Genomic DNA, 20469 nt, shown 5'->3' with positions numbered 1-20469 from the left:
CACGTTTTTACATACTGCCATACTAGTGTCTGTTGTATTCTACTGTCTTTAATTTGGAATGCCATTTGCAAGGTCTATGGAAGAGGTGTTACGTCACTGTCATTGTGAGCTTGGATTTTAAACTTAGACTCACCTCAGTTTAAAGCCAGGCTCTGACACTTCCTGGGTACTCTTAGATAGAGTACTTGATGTTCCCCTAGACTCAGTGCCCTCTTCAAAGAATACTTATGAAGGTCAAAGCAGATGGTATATTTTAAGTATTTCGTATTAATAAGTATTCAATATATGGTACCTGTGGTTATTATTCCAGGTTGCGTATTCTTTATCTGAAATGCTTGGAACCAGGAGTGTTTCCGATTTCAATTTTTTTTTTTCAGATCTTGGAGTATTTTCATGTATATGTTGAGGTATTTGGGGGAGATGGCGTGAAGTCTGAACACATTTATGCTCCATATACACCTGCTGCGCATAGCCTGATGTTCGTTTTATACTGTATTTTTTAGTGCCTCTGTGTTTCACCTACAACTCATCACATGAGGGCAGGTGTAGACTTTCTCCACTTGAGGTGTCACATCAGCTAAAAAAGTTTCAGGTTTTAGAGCACTTCTGATTTTGGATTTTTCAGATTAGGTATATTTGTTCTTTACTCTCACTGATAGGTGAGAAAACTAATGTTCAGAGACAAGTGGCTTGCCTGAATTCCTCTGGAATTAGGGTTAGAACTGTGTAGCATCATGGCTCCGGATGAGATCTGTCCTCACTTTCAGTGGGGAGAAGAATCTTCCTTGCTGAACTCCAGGATGAAGGGTAACATCCAGGTGAATCATCTGGTCTCTCTTAAAAATGACTCGGGGCATCAAAGGACAGCCAATTCTCAGCTCCAGGTGTAGGGCTCTGAGCCACGGGTATGAAATGGATGCAGCATCTCTCTTTGGGTACAGACAGCCTCCGTTTACTGTTCCAGATCTCAACTAGTGGCAGAGACATGGTTTTCAGTGGCTGGCTGTGTTAGGAGACCTGACCACTTCCTTGATGAATGTGAAACAGTTTTAAGGCTTACCTCTCCACACTGAGGCCAACATCGGCATTCCATCTTATAGTAGTAGCAAATTCATTTCTGTTTTGGTAACAGCGATCGAACCCAGGGGCACCTCACCACATCCCCAGCCCTTTTTGATTTTTTTATTTTGAAGCAAGGTCTCACTAAGTTGCTTAGGGTCTCACTAAGCTGTTGAAGCTATCCTTAGACTTGTGATCCTCCTGCCTCAGCTTCCCAAGTCACTGGGATTACAGGTGTGCACCACCATGCCCGACCCTATAGTAGCAAATTCCATCAATCTATTCATATATGAAGAGTTACTGTTTTTATGGAAGAGTTACTTCTGAGTAAAATTCTATGGACATTTTTTTTTTCCTTGTCTCCCCCCTAATGGGCAAATTGAAACCTTCTGGATTTTTCTAAACCTATTTTCACTCATTTTTTTTCTTCACCATTCTTTTCTTTAATCAACCTGTATTGAATGTGTACCACACATCAGGCCTTGGGAATACAGTGGTCAACAAGATATCCAGAATCCTTGCTGTCATGGAGATTATGTTGCAGTGCAGGAGGGATAGATTGCAATAGATTAAGTCCAGACAATCACGCAATATGTCAGGAAAATAAACCAGGAGAAGGAGGCAGGGGAAGCAGGTTTAGGTGAGGAGGTGGTATGAGAAGGGATAACTAGAAGAAAAGACACAGGGTACCATGGGGATATAAAAGTGGAAGGAAACATATTTGCTCTATGATTTGAGGACTGTGGCTGGGAGGGAATGAGTGAAGTAGAGGTTTGCAGGAGAGGCCGGGAGAACAGGCCAGGAGCGATTTGCCATTGTGAGCACATCAGCTTTAACTCTGGTAGATCACTCAGGCCCCTGGGTGTCTGGCCTCACCATTTCCTTCAAAGTATGCAACAGCATATCTAGAAAAAAGGTTGAGCTAATGATTCTCCTACCTAATGATGCTCGCATGTCCCTAAACAAAGAATTCAAGCAGGAAAATGTGGGTGGAAAACACTTTAAGTGTCAGTCCTAAAAGTTGGAAGTAAGATCTTGGGATTATTACTTGCTTCCTTCCTGATGCTCTGGAAAATGGCTAAACTTGTGTTCATTCCAGGGAAGTTCAGTTTTCCTTTCTCTTTTATTCATTCACTTTTTGATGTCTTGAGGTGAGAACCCTCCTTTGAGAAGAATATTTTAAAGGGAGACGTAGAATAGACTTGGCAACATCTTAACCTTCCATCAATCGCTGACTTTGAAATTGGAGTCGGAGTAATTAAGATCAATTTTTATGCTTTTTACCACCACCATGACAGGGTATTCTTGTCGGGAAGCTCCTGTGGGCTTCTGAGTAAGTTCGCTAATGGGATCCAGCCCACCATCTACAGCCAAAGCGTTTTCAGCAAAAACCCCATAAAGCTCTAATTACATGGTCTAATCTTTTAAAAATGTTTCCATAGTGGTTCTATCGAACCGCAAAACAAGGAGAAAAGTTGCATTATAAAAATGACCTATTTGATGAATTTTATTTTTTTAACATTTATTTATTTATTTATTTTGCCTTCTTGCTATTGGGAGGGGAAAAAAATCTCATTTCAGACATTAGGGTTTGTTCCTTTCAAGAATTCTCTCTCAAATGAAGGCGGGCAGGAAAGGTGAAAGTCTTTTGTATGTAACAACAGAGCAGCAGTTATTGTGCTTACCAATATGCAAATTATTAAATGTGTGATTTTGGAAGGAAAATATCAAGGCAGTGAGAGACGGTGGCATAACTGTCTCAATGCATCAGCATCAGCAAATGCCTCTTACCTTGCTCTGTGTCCAAACAGACCTGACCTAAGGCCCATGTCCCATCCCAACTCTATTGTGATGCCTTCTATAGAGCCATCTCTCCTTCTGAAATCCAGTTTCTTTTATCATCCCGACAATTCATGTGGGATGACCCACTGACCTGGCTCTGCCTTGAATGACTACATAAATCTTGAATGTTTATCGACTTCTTTGTAGGAATCGGTTGGACGTACTCCACTAGAAGGTGAGCTCCCTGTGAGCAGGGATTGAGGCTGTCCTGTAGCTGGTGCTTGCTGTGTATTTATTTAAATTCGATTGAAGGCAAAATTCTACCAGACTCAGGGCTGGGGTTGTGGCTCAGTGGTAGAGCATTTGCCTTGAAAAAAATTCTACCAGACTCAGTTTGTATTATCTCAAATATAAGAAAAATAATATGCATTGAGTGCTTACTATGTACCAATAAGGAAACAGAGGTTTAAGAATAAGGTGAAGTGGCTTGCTCAAGGTCACCCATCCAAGCAGGGTAGAGCTGGGATTGGACTCCAGTCCATCGACAGAGCCGACAACTTCCCTCAGTATGACTGGATCACAATCCTCCCCCTATTCCTACCTCCTGTTCCAGAAGCCCAGACCCTCAGTTCTGGGGAGTGCACAGTATCAAAGCTAGCTCTTCTTCTCTCTGCCCCAAAGTCACTCGCAACCACAGAAACCACATAAAAAAAATGGAGTCTGGCCACCTCCAGTCTATGGATCCCAGACTTTGTCCGTAATGATTCACCATCAAGGGCTGTGGAAGCCACGGCAGCAATAAAGGATTCTCGTATCGACCCACCTTAAAATTATAGAGGAAAACAAATTACTCTGAGCTTTGTTATTGGCAGTGAGTGCTAGGCTCAGATAGATTCTAAAAAAAAAAAGAAAAAAAATTAGCTTTTAAGGTTTAATTCAAAAGTCGTTTGCTAACGGGAAAATGAATCATTGCCTATTAGGGGATAGGAAGGTAATGAGGACAAATAATTTTTTGAAAGCTATGAGTTCCAAGCAGAAACCCTTCTCTAATTGTTTGTTAGAGCTGATTAGAAGCTAAAAAAATTAAAAAAAAATTCCCACTGGTCAAAAGCTGGTAATTCTTAGTTTCCCTTTGGTGGAAGGAGTTGGTCTGATAATATCCAAGTAATATTTGTTGATTAATAATATCATCCTGTGTACCTGTTAATTACATACATGTTAATAATGATGTTGGAATCATGTTCTACTGTTATGTACTATTTGCTCCCACTTAACATGTTGAACAGATATTTCTGTTTCAACTTAATATAATGCCTCTATTTTATTCTTTATAAAAGCAGTAAAGTTACTTGTAAATAGTTCACAGCTATTTACTGGGTTTGATGTCACTGACTTACAATTTCCCATGATTTTGTGTTTATGTGGCATGGTGGGGCCCACAGATCAGGAGGTGCCTGAAATTGCAGGGTTATGGTGTGGATGTTATGGTATGGATGTGAGGTGTCCCCCAACAGCTCCTGTGTTCATGCAGGGATGTTCAGAGGTGAAATGCCTGGACTGTGAGAGCTGCGACCTCGTCAGTCCATCCGAGTTTGAATGGACTGCCTGGGTGGTGACCGTAGGCAGGTGGGACATGGCAGAAGGAGGTGAGTCACCGGGGGTGCACCTGGGGGAGTTCTCCTTCCTTAAGGACCTCTTCCCTTACCCCTTTGCTTCCTGACCTCCCCCTCCCCCCCCCCACACACAAGCTGAACAGCTTTCCTCCACTGGGCCCTTCCTCCGTGATCTACTGCCTCACCTCAGATTCAGAGCAATGGCGTCAGCCATGTTATGGACTGAGATCCCTGAAACTCTGAGCCCCCAAATAAACTTTTCCTCCTCTGAGTTGTTGTTATTGGGTGTATTTGTCACAGCGATGCAAAGCTGACTAAGACAGTCCCAGTTCCCAAGAGGAGACGTCATGCCATGCCCTACCATACCACCCACCAGCACATTGGGCCCCATGAAGAGCGCCAGGGTAGCTTTGTAGTCTTCCTGGGGAGGGATGGATAGGCAGTGCAGGCAAGGTAAGCAAGTAGTTTAGAACTGAATGGTTTAAATCATTTCTGTGAGCTCCAGGCTGTAGGGCTGGTCCCTAATTGTCCAGTACCTGGCCCTCAAGTGATTTAGAACAAGAGAAATATTGACCTGGTGTATGAAAGTAGATAAAGTAGGAGATTGAGAGTCTGGGCTCTGGATTGGTTGGTTTGCGTATGAAAGTCACGTTCTCAAGGAAATCCTTACCTCTAGAAATTAGGCCACTCAGAGAGAAGCAGTTCCTCCCAAGTCTATAAGTCCCCAAAGGTGTTTAAGCATCATAAAATATTTAAAAAATAAATCAAATAGACAGTTGAGCGTGCTACAGTTAAAATGTGATGACGTTCAATAAACTATCACATTTTATATTTGTTTACATAGTTACTAAGATGTGCAGAAGAGTTTACATCTAAATTAGCTCTAGACATGGATGTGAAGAAAAAAAATAGCTTATATTCATTTTGTTGAATCTCCATGATGACCCTATTTGCTAGCGCTTGTCCCTGTTCTACAGATAGACAAAGGAAGTCTTCCAAAGTTAAGAAATTTGCCAGGATCTTTTAGTTCCTAACCCTAAAAAAGCCAGCTCTGGCTTTCAAGTTAGGTGTTTCTCACCCCTAACCTTTGACTCTGTCTTTCGGGCCCTGTCCATTGACAACACTTTTCCCTTTCTTTCTCTCAAATCTAGGATCCCATTGAACCTCATCAGGGAGACTCTCTGTGAATGCAAGCCCTGCCTCCTGCCCCTGGGCTTGGGGGTCGACAGCACACCAGACTTAGCTGCTCAACAAGAGCCCCTCTAGGACAGAGGTCCTTATAGTGTCCACAGTGTCCCTCCCCAAGACTGCAGTCAACTTGAATCCAGGGCTGTTCCTGGGATCTTGTGGGCAGCTCAGACCTCCCAGATGCAGACAGACTCCAGGCTGTCTTTGGTCAGAATGCCAAGCGCCTGATGCTTGCTTATTGCGTGACCCATTTTTTTTTTTTTTTATTACACCCTGTGAACACTTGGCGTTGCCTGCCAGGCTGGGTTTTTCCTCAGCATCTGTCGTCGCTCTGTGCCCTGGTATCTTTGTAGTTCAGGCCCGATGCCCATAGCCAACCAGGCTGGGACCAGCGGTGTGTCTATAAGGATCCCTTGAATGTCTTTCCCTGTTCCTTTGCATGTCCCTTTTCTCCAGTTGCCCACGCCCTCAGGGATCAGAAGGAGCCTGGCCTCCTAATTCTCTCCTTTAAAAATATCAATTGCCTGTATCCCATCCCCTCAGGGGTCCTTTTATCTGCCGTGATCCTGGGGAAAAAAAAACTCAATTATGATCATGAGAAGAGCTGCCATTTATAGATCTCTTATTCTGATGGAGTCAATAGATGAAACACTTGGCCTTGAGTATCTCATTTGATCTGAGATTTCTCAGGCCGGTATTTTTTAGCCCCATGTCTGGTGGAAAAGCCCCCATGCCTCAAAGAGGTCACCCAGCCTAAGCAAGGTCACGCAGCTAGTTAGAAGAAGGCCATGATTGCCACTCCAATCTAGCTGGCTCTGAAGACCAGCTGCTACTGCTGCCCTAAATAGAAGCAGGAGCTTCTGGTCATGAACCGCTGGTGGGTTAGCACCTAACCCTTCTGGATGGTTCTGCATTGCAGGATGGACAGAAGGACATCCCGTCCTACTGAGGCAGGTCTGCCGTGATCTGTACCATCGGGCAGGCCGACTTCATGCATATTTTAAGTCTTTAGTTCCTCTTCATGGAGAAGACTAGCTCTGATCAACCCATTAGTTGAACCCACATTTGTGAATTATTGAAAGATTTTGTACAAGCGTCGATCTGAGGTCTCCAACAGTCAAAGAGAAAGGAGAAGCAGCTGAATGCAGGTTTAAAGGCACTGAGCTGTGTATACCAGACCTCTTGGACCCTAATCTGGTGTCTGCCTCTAATTTCAAGTGGGGACCCTGGCCAGCAAGGGCATCTGTCGGGAGCTGCCCTGGATGCAGACACCTTGAAGTCCTGATGCACAGGGTTCTGAACAATTATTGCCTTCAGTGGGGCACAGTAGTTTCAGGTCACAGTAACTTGGGTGTTACCGAGCTCGGATAATAAGGCCAGGCTCCAGGAGTAGGTGTCACCCCCTGGGGTTGAGTCCATTCACCTGTTCCTTAGTAATCCTACCCCTTTTGCCCTTTTGGGGATAGAATGTTCCATGGACCCTCCCCTTGTGTGTCCCCTATATAAGAATACAGAATTCCAGTGGCTTTCTCTCTCTTTCCACGGACCCTTAAGGTCGGAGAGCCATCCCCGGATTTTGAAAAGGTACTTCGGTGTGTTTGCGTGTTTTCTTCACCATTTTCTTAAGTTATTGGAATAGTCAGACTTTGTGAACCTAGCATAGGTCTCCACCTAGGATCGATGGCGATAGGCGTCTCCTATCTACTGTCACTGCTGGGCTTGTGGTGATGACAGGATGCTCACGGCATGTCTGCTGTGGGCATGGACCCTGGGAGAACAGTTTGAGTTCTTGACAGGGGACCGCGACCCTCTAGCTCCAACATTTGGAGACTACGCTTCTTGCCTTGATCTCCTTGGGACTGGCCCTTACATAGGGATTCTAGGAGACGCCGTGATGGCAAGATGGCATGATTCCCTCTACACTGACCTCTCCCAGGACTCGGAGAGGACAGCACCCAGTTTAGCTGGTTCGCTGTGCTGAATGCTGCTAAGAGGTCTCCTGAGAGGAACCCTTTTGCTTTAAGACCTAAGAGGGGTGATGTTCTTTAATTCTTGAGGCTTCGTCCGCGTTCCGATTTTCCTCGCTCTTAGCCATCGCCTGCCCTATACTAGGCACACGCTAGAGAGAAAAATCTTCCCCTTGATGGGGAGACACAAGCAGTGGGAACATCAAGGGGTTTCCTCGTCCCATGGTCAATGTTATTAAGGGAATGTTATTAAGGTCAATGTTATTAAGGTCACTTGGTGGCTTTTCTCCTAGCACGCATCTGCCCTTTGGCTTTTATTTGTATTTGTTGTTAACCTTGGGACCCGGGTCCCCTTCGGATGCAGGCTCTCTCTGCACAGGGAGGCACTTGGCTCCCGAGGCTTGGTATGATGCATGCAGCCAGGATACAGCAAAGCACAGGGGGCTGATTATGCTTTAACTAGCTCAGACACCTCGGGATCCCGCCTTTAAGTCCTTTAAGCCAAATAAGGAAGCCAGACTTCAAGTCCTGAAGCCCCTAAGTGCTCTTTCCATCCAAACCTGTGCCTCCTTTTCAGAGGAGTATCTCTCTTCATGCCAACCCTATCCTTTGGGGTTTGCACTTGTGTATTTGCAGACAAAGGCTCTCCTTTTTATGATTAAAAAAAATAAATAAATAAAACAACCCACATGGGAGGACTAGCATCTCTTCTCCATGACACACGGATGGCAGTTCTAACTCAGGCAGGACTCACTCTCTCCCTGCTGCTGCCCAAGGTATGTACCCTCTGTTGGGGGGCCAGGGAGCCTCTAACCAGAGGAAATCCCATTCTTGCATATCCAGCAGCAGCAAAATAGTAAGAATTGTGGAGGCAGCAGCCTCTCCCAACAGCAGTTCTTTGTTGGACATATCTTGAATAATCGGGGGAGACCCCCAATAGGCTTTGGGGAAAATATTATGCTTAAGATGCTCCTAGTCTTTTATCTCAGGGTCAAGGTCACCGATATCGTAAGATCTATGTCCTTAACAGCTTTACATAACTTCTCGCTCTTCTATATTGAGCTTTTTGAGTTGGCTCTAGATTTTTTTTTTCCTTCCTTGTCCCAATTTTTATTGTCAGAATTTGATTTCTTCAAGGCTCCTATGCCTGTGAGTTATTGGAAACATTCTCCACTGTGTTCCCTCTGTATCCCTGTTCTCGGTGGGATCCGTTTTACAGCATCTTTTACGCATTTTTTTTCTTTCTTTTTCTGCCTCTACTTCTTCACCAACATAAAATCGTCCCTTCTGTCCACTGCCCAATAGTCAGGGTGGATGGGTGGGGGGGTGACATGGAGAAGGGCCCACGGCGCAGTCTGCATATGCTGCTCCTGACCTCCTCCGTGGCAGGTGATTTCCCTAACGTGTTTCATCATCTGTAAAATGAGAGGATTACACTAGATAATCTCTACTTTTCTCTCCTAAGCTATCATACTGTGATTCTAATGGATTCGTAAGTAATAATATCTGAAATTTATTGAATTGGCTAATGGGTGCCAGTCACTGGCCTTAATGCCCTTCCTGTATGCAAGCCAGATACACATAAACGGTGCAGAATCTTTTAGGTGGTTGATAATAATAATGGTGCTAATCATGGGTCTTTATTGGCTACTTCCTGTGCGTCAGGCACTGTGCTAAACTCTTTCGGGGTGTTATATCATTAAATAAAATACTTTTTTCCAGGGACTTTTCAAAGTCACTCTTATTTTATAAATGAACGAATTGAAATCCAGAGAGGTCTCACTAGCTCATCCGAGATCACGCTACCAGGAAGTGGGGTGCAAGAATTTGAATTCCAGGTAATTTTACTGCAGAATCTCAGAGCTTGCCTGAGTTAAATGATTCTAGTTGTTATTTCCTTCAAAAGGGACCTTGGATTACTGTGACTAAAAATATCTCAGGAACATGCAGCAGGAGTAACCCCCAAATATTTTAATAATTTGGCAAGGTGAGGTTAAGACACAGAGAAATGCGGTAGTTGGGGGATGGGGGTAGCAAGAGGGGAAATTCAGTTCTAAGAAAAAGCAAAGCAAAGTGAGGCCACCCAGCCACTTATGTAGATAAGAAAGCAATAATTGAAATTACAGAGGATTATAGACCCTGTGGGCATTGGTGACCCTGAGCCATTCAGCAGGGAGCCACAAGGGCTGACATTTCAATGGTCCATGAAATCAAAAGACAATTAATGAATTTAGCCAGTCCTCTGCCTTGGGAGGAAGAAATGAAGTTCAAAGTTAGTTGGCTCCGAGATACCATGTAATTAGAACACCTCAGAATCAAATCTTGATTAAAAAAAAAATTCTCATAATGAAAATATGGAGTCAGGCATGGAATAGGGGAGAGGCAATTACTGAAGTTAATTTGGTGAACTCTGCAGCTCCACCCGTTGTTCCCAAGTTGTTAAGAAGCCCAGGCTGTCAGTCTGAGTAATTTGGATTGAATCCTTTCCCTCACTATCTATATTTAACCAATTCTTCACGTGTCGCATCTGTTACCTTGATTTTTCCAACTTGGGAGATGTCTGAGAGAGAGAGAGAGAGAGAGAGAGAGAGAGAGAGAGAGAGAGAGAGAGAGGTGTGAATCGCTGCTGGGGTTGAGGAAAAAAAAGGAGATGATGCTTTTGAATTTAGGGTGCATAAAAGTGACAGGAAACAATAGATAAAAAGACAGCTTAGTGCTACAGAATGAGGGTACTGCACAAGGTACTTCTCCAACCACAGACAGGCCACCTGCAGGACGCAGGGGCATCTGCCACAAACTCTTTTACAAAGATTAGCTCTATGTGACCCCAGGTTGCAACATCTGGCCTTACCACATTCCTTCCTAAATCATCCAGTCCCTTCACTTTCTTGTTTAATACTTTTTCACTAAAGGTATCCTCTGTGGAGACAGATGAGGATAGCACTAGTGAATAAACATACTAATTGTTTGACTCCAAAGTCATCCGTGTTTATTCTACTGTTTAGCATAGACATTGATGTCCAGACGTTTGCAGAAATGAAAAAAAAACCTAAGGAGTCATCCTAAATTTCTCGCTCTCTGTGACGGTTTGGAGAGGAGGTGTCCCCCAGATGCTCCTATGTGAGACAATGCAAGAATGTTCGTAGGTGACATGATTCCTTTATGTCTCTCAGAACCCAATCGATGGCTTAATCCACTGACGTGGTTAACTGGGTGGTAAATGGAGGCTGAGAGGGGATGGCCGGAGGAGGTGGGTCACTGGGGCAATGCCTTTGTGTCCCCGGTGCATGGAGCTGTCTCTCTTCTTCCGGTTGCCATGTCCTGAGCTGCTTTCCTCTTCCCCAGGTCTTTCCAACATGATGTTCTACCTCATTTCCAGCTCAGAACAATGGAGTCTATGGACCCAGACCTCTGAGACCATGAGCTCCAGATAAACTTTTCCTCCTCTAACACTGTTCTTGCCAGGTCTTGTGTCACAGCAATGAAAGAGCTGACTGAAACCCTCCCCAGGTCCCACCGAGCAGGAAGTCCTGTGGCTGGTGCCTCTAATAGAGTTCAAGTACACACTTCTCCCTGCCACCCGCCGGCTGCCCTGGTCTCTTGGACTGCTGCTGCCGCTTCTCTTCATCTTTCTGATCTCTCTTTCCCCCTTCTCCTCTATTCTCCAAATAGCAGTCAGAATAGACTTTTCAACATGTGGATCAGAGGATGGCACCTCTTACATAAAATCCTCCTGCGACTGCTCCCTTCACTTGGAGTCCAACCCCGGCCTACCCCCAGCTCTGCTTTGCTCCCTGCTCCGTCCCTGTCACCCTCTCACACAGACCTTCCGCCCTTCCTGCTTCCCACCCCCTCCTCTCTGCACTTCAGCCACAGGGACCCTTCTCTTTGGCCCTGCACCAACCCATTCTGTCTCTGCCTCTGTTACTTCTTCCCGGAGTGGTTTTGACCTGGGATGACTCTGAATTTTATTTTATTTCTTTAAACGGATTTTAGCAGCGCATGTCACTTTTAAATTTGCAGTTTGACATTTAGCTCATCATTCAAGTCTCTGCTCTGGTTTTCACCTCTTGGGAGATGAATTCCTCAGGACTCTTTCCAAAGAGGACTCCATTAGCCCCATCTGCTTCTGCCACGCCCCTGGGTTTTGGTCCCCTCCTGTGCCTGGAATGCATTTACCTATCCCCCCCCCCCACACACACACACACACTCTGGACTTTGAACCTGCAGAATTCACCTCCCTCATCACCACCTTCCTGGTGGCTAGCACAGAGCCTGGGTGAAGTGCGTTCTCTATTTGTTCAATAACTGAATGAACAGAGACACATCTCATCCTAGGTCACACTGTCTTCTGTGCTAAGTGTTGAGGATGCCGGGTTTCTTTAAAAAAAAAAAAAAAACTATACACGTTAGTTTTTAAATTATTTTAATTGTGCAAACTTATGGGTACCATGAGATAATCCATCACATGCATTCAGTGTGTAATAAACAAATCAGAATTGATAACAATTCCCTCTCCTAAACTACATTAAATTTTTATTAACACATAATAATTGTACATAGTTATGGGGTAAAGCGTGATATTTCATTCCAGGGATACGGCAACATGTATTGATCAAATCGGCATGATTAATGTTTCCGTCTCCTTATCATTACTTTGTGTTTATAGTCTTTGAGCGCTTCTCTTCTAATTACTCATAAAATATGTAATAGGTCTCTGTGAACTATAGTCCTCTCACTGTTCTGTAGGGCACTGGAACTTATTATTTCCATGTAACTGTGTTTGGATGCCTGCTAAAGGATGCCAGGTTTCAAAAAAACCACATTCCTAGTTCATAAAGGACTACTGGTCTACCCGGGCACAGGTACACACCCCAACCAGACCCACTGGGCTGATGTGTACTACCATTGTGAAGTGCCCTGCGATTATGCCACTAATTAAACACTGCAATTATTGATTTGTTCAGCCACCATCTTCTGAGACCCCCATGTGCCACAAATTCTGTTTGATGTCACCATGCAAAGATGAGGAGGCCATAGTTTTATGCTTGGGGGAAAGTTGGAGTCTAGTTGGGAGAGTGGCATGTAATGAATGCAGCCAGCATTCATTTAGTGCCTTTGACAGATAAAAAGTGGAAGGCCCTGTGTGTTTGGCGATGCCTGAGGCCATGCATACGAGCATGAGCATTGCTTTCACGTGAGCATTGCGTTTCATGCACCTAACCCGTGTGTTCACAACATTCACATACCTAACACACACAAGGCAGCATGGTGAACGGGGTGAGGGTGGCTAATGAGAAAAGTAGGAGAGAAAGGAGGAAAATAGGGAGGGAGCACAGTCAATATGAGCTGGTCAGATGCAGAGAGGGAGGCCAGTGGAGGCTAACTTAGCACAGGGAAGACTTCACAGCAAGGAAGCGTGGAAGTGACTCCCCAAAGGGAGTATTGGATCAGAACCGTGGTAGACACTGCAGATTCATGGATTGGCATGCCACTATCTAGTTTAGACGTCTTGAGTAGTTTGTTTAACTGGAGCAAAGAGTTCATCTGGAAACCAATGAGAGATCAGAGTAGAGGTGATATGGTGCCATATGTGTGGCCACGGGCTCAGTGGGTCAGACTTCAAGTTCACAAGTCCCAGAGCCAACACTAATCTTGTGAGCTTGGGCCAGTCATTGTGACTTCAGTATCTTCTTCAATAAGATAGAAATAATAACATTCTCATAGTGGAGACATGCATCAGTGCAGGGTCATGGCCGACATCTGCTCTGATTCAGGGGCAGTGCTAAGATCACGCACTCACCGCCATAAGCAAGAGGTTCATGATGGTTTAGCAAAGTTCCTGGAACTGGTAGACAGGATTCATGGGCAGAGTCCAGGGGCAGGGAGATCATGATGGACTGATGACTAGATGTGGGAATGGAAGACAGAAGCAGCAGTGAGGCATGCATCCTTCATCCTAGGTAGCCACCAGGGATATGCGCAGTGAGATCTACATTAATGCTCACTAATTTTCAGCTGGCAGTGATACTTATCATTGGTTATAAGTTAATCTGAACTTTGAAACAATAACTATGGAGAGGCGAGGAGACTCAGAAACCTTTACCAGCTCCCAGGGAAGGTTAGAAAGTCATTAACTGGAAGAAGAAAATGTATTTGAAGTTGAGTTTGAATGAAGATTTTGTGGAGTTTATGTTTATTAACAGTATCAGTATTTCATTCCTTTTTATGGCTAAATAATATTCCATCGTATGGATATATCATATTTTGTTTATCCATATCCATTGGTAGACATCTGGGTTCTTTCTACCTTGGAACACCCCCCCCCGCCAAAGAAAAAAAAAAGCAGACAAGAATCTAGTAGCCCTGCAACCCAGCTCCCATGGGACTTCAACTCTGGCCTGGTCATCCCTCACTTCCCAATAATTGGTCACTTTCCTCATTCTACCCCAAACCTACACATGGTGTCCCTTTGCCTCATCTTCCTGCTGCTGCTCAAGTTGGGTCCACATTCTTTCTTTTGGGGTCTTGCAGTGAATTAGAATGATTCCTGTTCAGTTCATCCAACACATGGACATCTTTGATTTTCAGGCATGGCGGCACACACCAGTTTAAAAAAAAAAAAGAAGTTATTTTTCCACAAATTTTATGGGTTTCTGTTACACAATGCAACCTGTGTTCCTAACACTGAGCAAGTGGAGAGGAGGCCTGGGTACCAGCGAATCACAGGTTGATTGACAGCTCTATTTCAATGCTCTATCATCCCATATGGCCATAGCAGGCCAAGTAGTGGAAAAATCCTGGGTACTTTGCACTAATAAAAGCTAGAATTGAGAGGGTGCTGCCACCTGCCCGTGTACAGCTTAGGAGGCTGAGGCAGGAGGATGGCGACTCCACAGTTCAGGTTTCTTGGCAACACACTTGCCTAGAATCTCCTTTTCCTTCCAGCCCCCGTCTGTACTCTCAGTTTTGCATTGGGTGAGGGTGAATAGAGGGTGATTGAGAGGTCAGTGTTTGGTCTCCACCGTGGACTCGAGCCCCTGGCCCAGACCACAACTCAGTGCTGGGAAATCAAGGGGAAAAAAAAGAAGAGAAGTGAGATTCCTCTCACCTTTCTTCCTCTTGGATCTGAGTGGGAACGTCAGAAAAATAGGGCAGGGGCTTTGTGGGTGGCGTCTTGCAGCATCAATACCTTTTGAACATGATTGCAAGGAAAGCGGAGCCAACTTTATCCCCCAACAGTCCCTCTCGCCCCATAGGACAGCTTCTAAAATTGGCAACATCGTTGCAAACATAAAAGAGGGCTGCCCAGACCCAAAGCTGAGTGCTGGAGAATGAGTTCAGTGACAGTGTCAAGAGGGGGCAGAGTGGGGAGGGGGTGCAGGTGCAGGTCACTCTCGGGACATTTAGGCACAGAAAGCTCCGTTTGTGGATGCTGATTACCAGCTTGGCCTTCTACATCCAAGAAGTTTGCTCAGCAATTGTTCAATTTTAGATTTGACTTTGGATAACACACACACACACACACACACACACACACACACACACTCTGTGTCTCACAATGGGCCAGGGTCTGTCCCGGGAAGATATTTGTGGTCATTTCTTTTTCCGTCCTTGACTTGGGATACTAATGTTGCTGTGGGGATTGTTACCATGGATTGTTCCGTGAGCCTTCGCGAAGTTTTGCAGTTACTCCCCCTTGATATTTGGCTCCAAGATTAGCATCAGCACAAGTGGTTGGAACAGTCGGTATTTCCCATCGGAATGGAAGAGTCGTGGTGATGTATGGAAGAACGGGGGGGATTTGTTTCAATGTTTCAGTGTTCATCCCTAGAGGATATTCCAGAGAGTTACAGAATACCTGGAAAGATGTCTAAATGTGAACGAGATCCCAAGTGTGGGTCACCTTGACTGGGGTATGAACTCTGCTTTCGACCATGGGCATCCTTTAGAAAAAGCAGCTGAAGGTATAAAAATCCCAGCTGCCTTTAACTGGACAGCTCTGATAAAGACTGTGTAGAAATCTACGCCTGGAACGTTCTTCCTCAGAACGTGAAAGCGATTGCTTAGGAAAGCTGTGTTATCCCTTAGGCTTCAGTTAGTTCTCAGTAAAAAAAAAAAAAAAAAGAAAAATGAAAAATCTCCATAATGAATAGATTAACTGCAAAGCAATTGTGTCCCATTGCCTCCCTAATGCAGTGGGGCCCGACCAATCTTTCAGGAGGCGAGTTTCTTAAACACGTTGTTAGACCAACTGGAAAATTAACGAGGGTGTTGACGGAAGGGATCTCATTTCCCGGCTAAAATTTGCCATGGAGAAATGGAAGGGGTGTCCAGCAACTCATTTTTCAAAGTGTATTTGGGTATACGGCTGGACCTGTTCATGTAAATTATTTTTTTCCGGGGGAAAGAATTGAAAAGTTTCCTTAGAAGGAATGAGAGGGAGGGGGGAGGGAGAGGGGAGGGGAGGGGAAAATTATTTTCTCAACAGTTTTTTCTTATTTTATATTCTTTATTTGTTTTCTTAATATTTATTTACTTATTTATTTATTTCCTTAACAGTTTTTTTTTTTTGTTCTCCAAAACTCAAACTGATTTAGGTTGGGGGAAAGGAGAAAATATTGGTGCATGAACGCCAACGGAATCCCCAGAATTTAATCATACCAGATTGTCTTGGGTCCCCTATCCGTCTCTGAACACATGACCATGGCCATCGTGGGAAGAATGGTGTGACCATGTAGATCTGAGACATAGGCCACACACTTGGGCTTTGGGAGGTTGAGTCAACAGTGACCAAAGGTAGAGGAGGAGAATTTGTGTGAAATAAGTAAATAAATAATAAATAAATAAAATAAGTTAAGTTGCTTTTTCCAGAAGTAGAAATAGATAACAAACAGATGAAAAAAAAATACCCCAAAGCGTCAGCTAAGATGCCTTCCACCAAGAATGGAGATCCCAATTACCTCAAGGCACTTGACTGGACCCAGCCAAAATGAGTTGATCCATTCGTCACCTGTGAGGCCTAATGATCAATGACCATTATTTAAAACCACAGTGGTCTAGACTTGTTTGTTAGGCAGCAAGTAGCTACCTGCTCTGTTAATATCACTCACAGGGTTGATAACCAACAGTTATGTATGAATCTGATGCACTCATGACTGTGATATTGAATCAGTTAGTAAATAGTGTCTGCCTCCAAACTGCTCACTGTGCCCTCACCCTGGCCCTTCTCCCAGTCTGCTTGGATCTCCCCACAATCCAGCAAGAAAAGAGTAGGGCCTGGAACAGCAGGAATCCTCCAACACCCAGTTCTATGGGAAATCCACCCACGTTGGCCGGAGCCCAGGCCCTACATTTGTTAAGTTTTCTGATGATCCTGTCTAGTCCTCGTGGACCTGGCTGATCACCACATTGGGCTCTTGTCTTCTGACCCATCCTGAGACCCTTCCTCTGGGCCTCATTCCATAAATATTGGTTGGATGAATCTTGGGTAGAACTTTGCACTGAGGGAGCAGTGATGGTCCAGAATGAACACCAAGGGTTGAGATGGTTTCTCCTCCACTTCAGGTGTCCAGGAAGGTGATGAGAAGCAGCACATTGAATGTTGGAGGGAAGAGAGCCCCTGTGGGTATTACATTCGTTCTTCTTTGAACAGAAACAAGCTATTGTCTGCATTTGTTTCTCAGTACACCTAAAACTCGTCCCACGTCTCGTGATTCTCACTCTTCCTCACCCCCTGTCAAATTAATTGCTATGACTTTTCATTCTGCATGGCCAAACATCTCCCCGTCATCCACACTCAGATGGTAGAAATCAGTCTTCACGCAACTGGGCCAGGTGCCGTGGCAGATGCTGACCCAAGCAGCCAGGGTCCTGTTCTCCTGAACTTGGAGCTCAGAGGGACGTCAGGCTATTTGCAGACTGTCTTGGATCTGATTTCCTCCCAGCCCTGTTGCTGAATCTGCCACCAGGTTGCAGACTGACACTCTTCCCTACAAGACCTCACCTCTGTTCCTTTAGTTTCCCAATGCCTCCAGTTTAAGCCCTCGTCACAGCTTGCGTGGGCCTGCGCTGGTCCCTTTGGTTACGTAAGACGTGCTCCCCCAAACCTCTGCAGAGTTGTATCATTTCCTCTTCAGACTTTCGACTTTTTAGCAATCTCTAGAAGTAGGGATGGAGGTCAAAAGCCAAATCCCCAAATGGAAGCGCCAGGTTCAACCATGTGGCTTCTGCACACCTAGGAAAGTGTGGCCTCGATGTCCAGAAGGTTCCACGGCTTGTTCCACGTTGTCTGGAATTTCTCTAACCTACCATCCCATTTCCAGTTCTCATCCTCATCCTCCACCACCATCTGATAATGGGCCTCTCCTCGCTTATCCATAAAACCATTGCTTCATGGCAAGAATCACAGAGACCATAATGTGGGTATGAGACACGATAATTGATGGCCGTTAGGAGCAGTGGTTTATTAGGCAGCAATTAGGTACCTGACACATTTCTTTTCTCTTGTTAATGTCACTTAGAGGGTTGGTGATCTGCTGTGATATAGAAATCGGATGCACCAATGGCTATAATATTAAACTGATTATTAAATAATATCTGCCCCAGAACTGCTAAGCAACGTAGCTTATCTGAAATTTAGTTTGTTCATTTTAAAAATAGTGCAAGGGGTACAAGAGTGAAAATTAAATTAGATAACTCATGTAAGACTTAGTATATAGTGTCCCCCCCACCACTCTTTTTTTTTTTTAACCTCCTGGTACTGGGTATTAAACCCAGGGGGATTTTACCTTAGCCCTTTTTATTTTAAGACAGGGTCTCACTAAATTGCTTAGGGTCTCACTAAATTGCTGAGGCTGCCTTCCAACTTGTGATCCTCCCGCCTCAGCCTCCTGAGTTGCTGGGATTATAGATGTGCTCCACCACATGCAGCACATAATAGTTTCTCTGTTAAACTTCTATCATTTCCTTATCCATACTATCTTTGCCCTTTATTAATTCTATTTTTGTCTAGAGAAAGTCAGCCAGTTTTTCCCTTGCTGTGACTGAGCATAGACTCAAGAATTCTACTCAGGTGCCGGGGTTGTGGCTCAGCGGTAGAGCGCTCACCTAGCACATGCAGGGTGCTGGGTTTGATCCTCAGCACCACATAAAAATAAAAATAAAGGCGTTGTGTCCAACTACAACTAAAACTATATATATATATATATATATATATATATATATATATATATATATATATATATATATAAATTCTATTCAGAGTAATGATCTCTATACTTGTGTTAAAATACACGAGCCAAACTGCCTTTTCTTGAATGCCATTTTCCATTTTACTCTGCTAGAGCAGTGGGAACATTAATTTGGGGCAGAGAATACCTGCATCACCCTGTGAATCTCACTGCAGTCTCAGCTTGCTGGAGGTGCCTGACTTGGCCCTGCTCCGTAGAAGCTCCCGGACCAATACTATTATTCTGACTCAAACAGGAAACACGGGCATCAAAGGTCATGGAGATTTTAGTCTATCTCTTTATTGAATGTTCCAGTCTGCTTTACTGTCTTCCAGGGCAAACGTATGTCCCCTCCGCTTGAGTAAAGCCTTTTGAAGCAAAACATTCACCTTTTATTAGTTCTGCTGGCTGTGGATTATTCCCCTGGACCAAAGTCCATATTGGCCCCCCCTGGACTTCTTCTCTTTTGCAAAGGTCCCTTCCATATAGATTGCATAACTACTACAAGGACAAATTCTCAACATCCATGCAATCTCCTCTTAAAATCTGAGTTCTGAGATCAAATATGTAGGAAAAGAACCAAACTTAACCGTCATTAGTTATTCTAACGTGAACCATGCCTCAGACCTTGGAAAATGATCCAAAGAAATTGCAGCCAGAAAAAGAAGAGCCACCCACACTGAAATCCATGGCTTTGGGATGGAGATGGAGCTCAAAATGATGAGCAGGAGGAACAGCTTCCGTGGCTTTGATCTTCGGAAGCTGCTTCTTTTGTAGCGATGCTTCACGGCACGTCTCGGGAACGTGGCAAGGGGTGTCCCTGCAGATGTGTCTGTCCTTGGTGCTGGAGCCCAAGAAGTGTGACATGCAGGACTTGTTCTGAACAACCCAGAACTCCTTGGAGGGTCAGGAGGGCAGGGAGGGAATCGCTGTGTCATGGAGTCAGGTGGGAAGGGGGGGCAGCTAGGAGCAGAAACAACGAAAACTGAGGCGAAAGGGAGGAATGTTCCAGAATGTTCTAGAATGTTCCAGCTGTCCCTGCCGAGCTCAGGGGAGGCCTGATAAACTCCAGCTGCTCCACACCTCACCTCTGACACCCCACGTCCAAAGGGCTGATGTCTTGTGCCAGAAAGCCCCATTGGTCTGAAAGTCTTGGTAAACATGGATCGTGGTTATCCATCATTCCCGGTTCACACTGGGGCCATCTGGACCTTTTCACAACACAGTTTGCAGTAGAAAAGATGGATGTGCTTTGGTCCTGGAGTAATTCTGTTTTCAGGGATTCTTAACAACTTTTTTGTTGTGTTGGTGATTTTGGTTTTGGTTTGGACTGTTTTTCCTACCAGGTCAGGCTTAGGCCAAATTAGAAAGGAGGGGATTAATGATACCTTAGTTATGTGTTGTATAGATAGAAAAGTGTTTCCAAATCCATAATTCGACAAACCAAGAAGGCAAGGGAAGGTGCTACCTCACTGCCGTCTGGAGAAAAGTTGGCTAAAGCCCAGAGATGGTAGGCAAGAAGCCCAATCACACACAGTAGGTTAAATGGAAGAGGGAGCAATGGAACCCAGGTGTCCTCTCTCTTGTCTCATTCTGTTTCCATGTGTCTTCATCTTCAGGCTTTACCTT

The sequence above is a fragment of the Marmota flaviventris genome, chromosome 20 (genome assembly GCF_047511675.1).
Source record: "Marmota flaviventris isolate mMarFla1 chromosome 20, mMarFla1.hap1, whole genome shotgun sequence".
In the NCBI taxonomy this organism is placed as follows: Eukaryota; Metazoa; Chordata; class Mammalia; order Rodentia; family Sciuridae; genus Marmota; species Marmota flaviventris.
Note: the sequence above shows the minus strand (reverse complement) of the source record.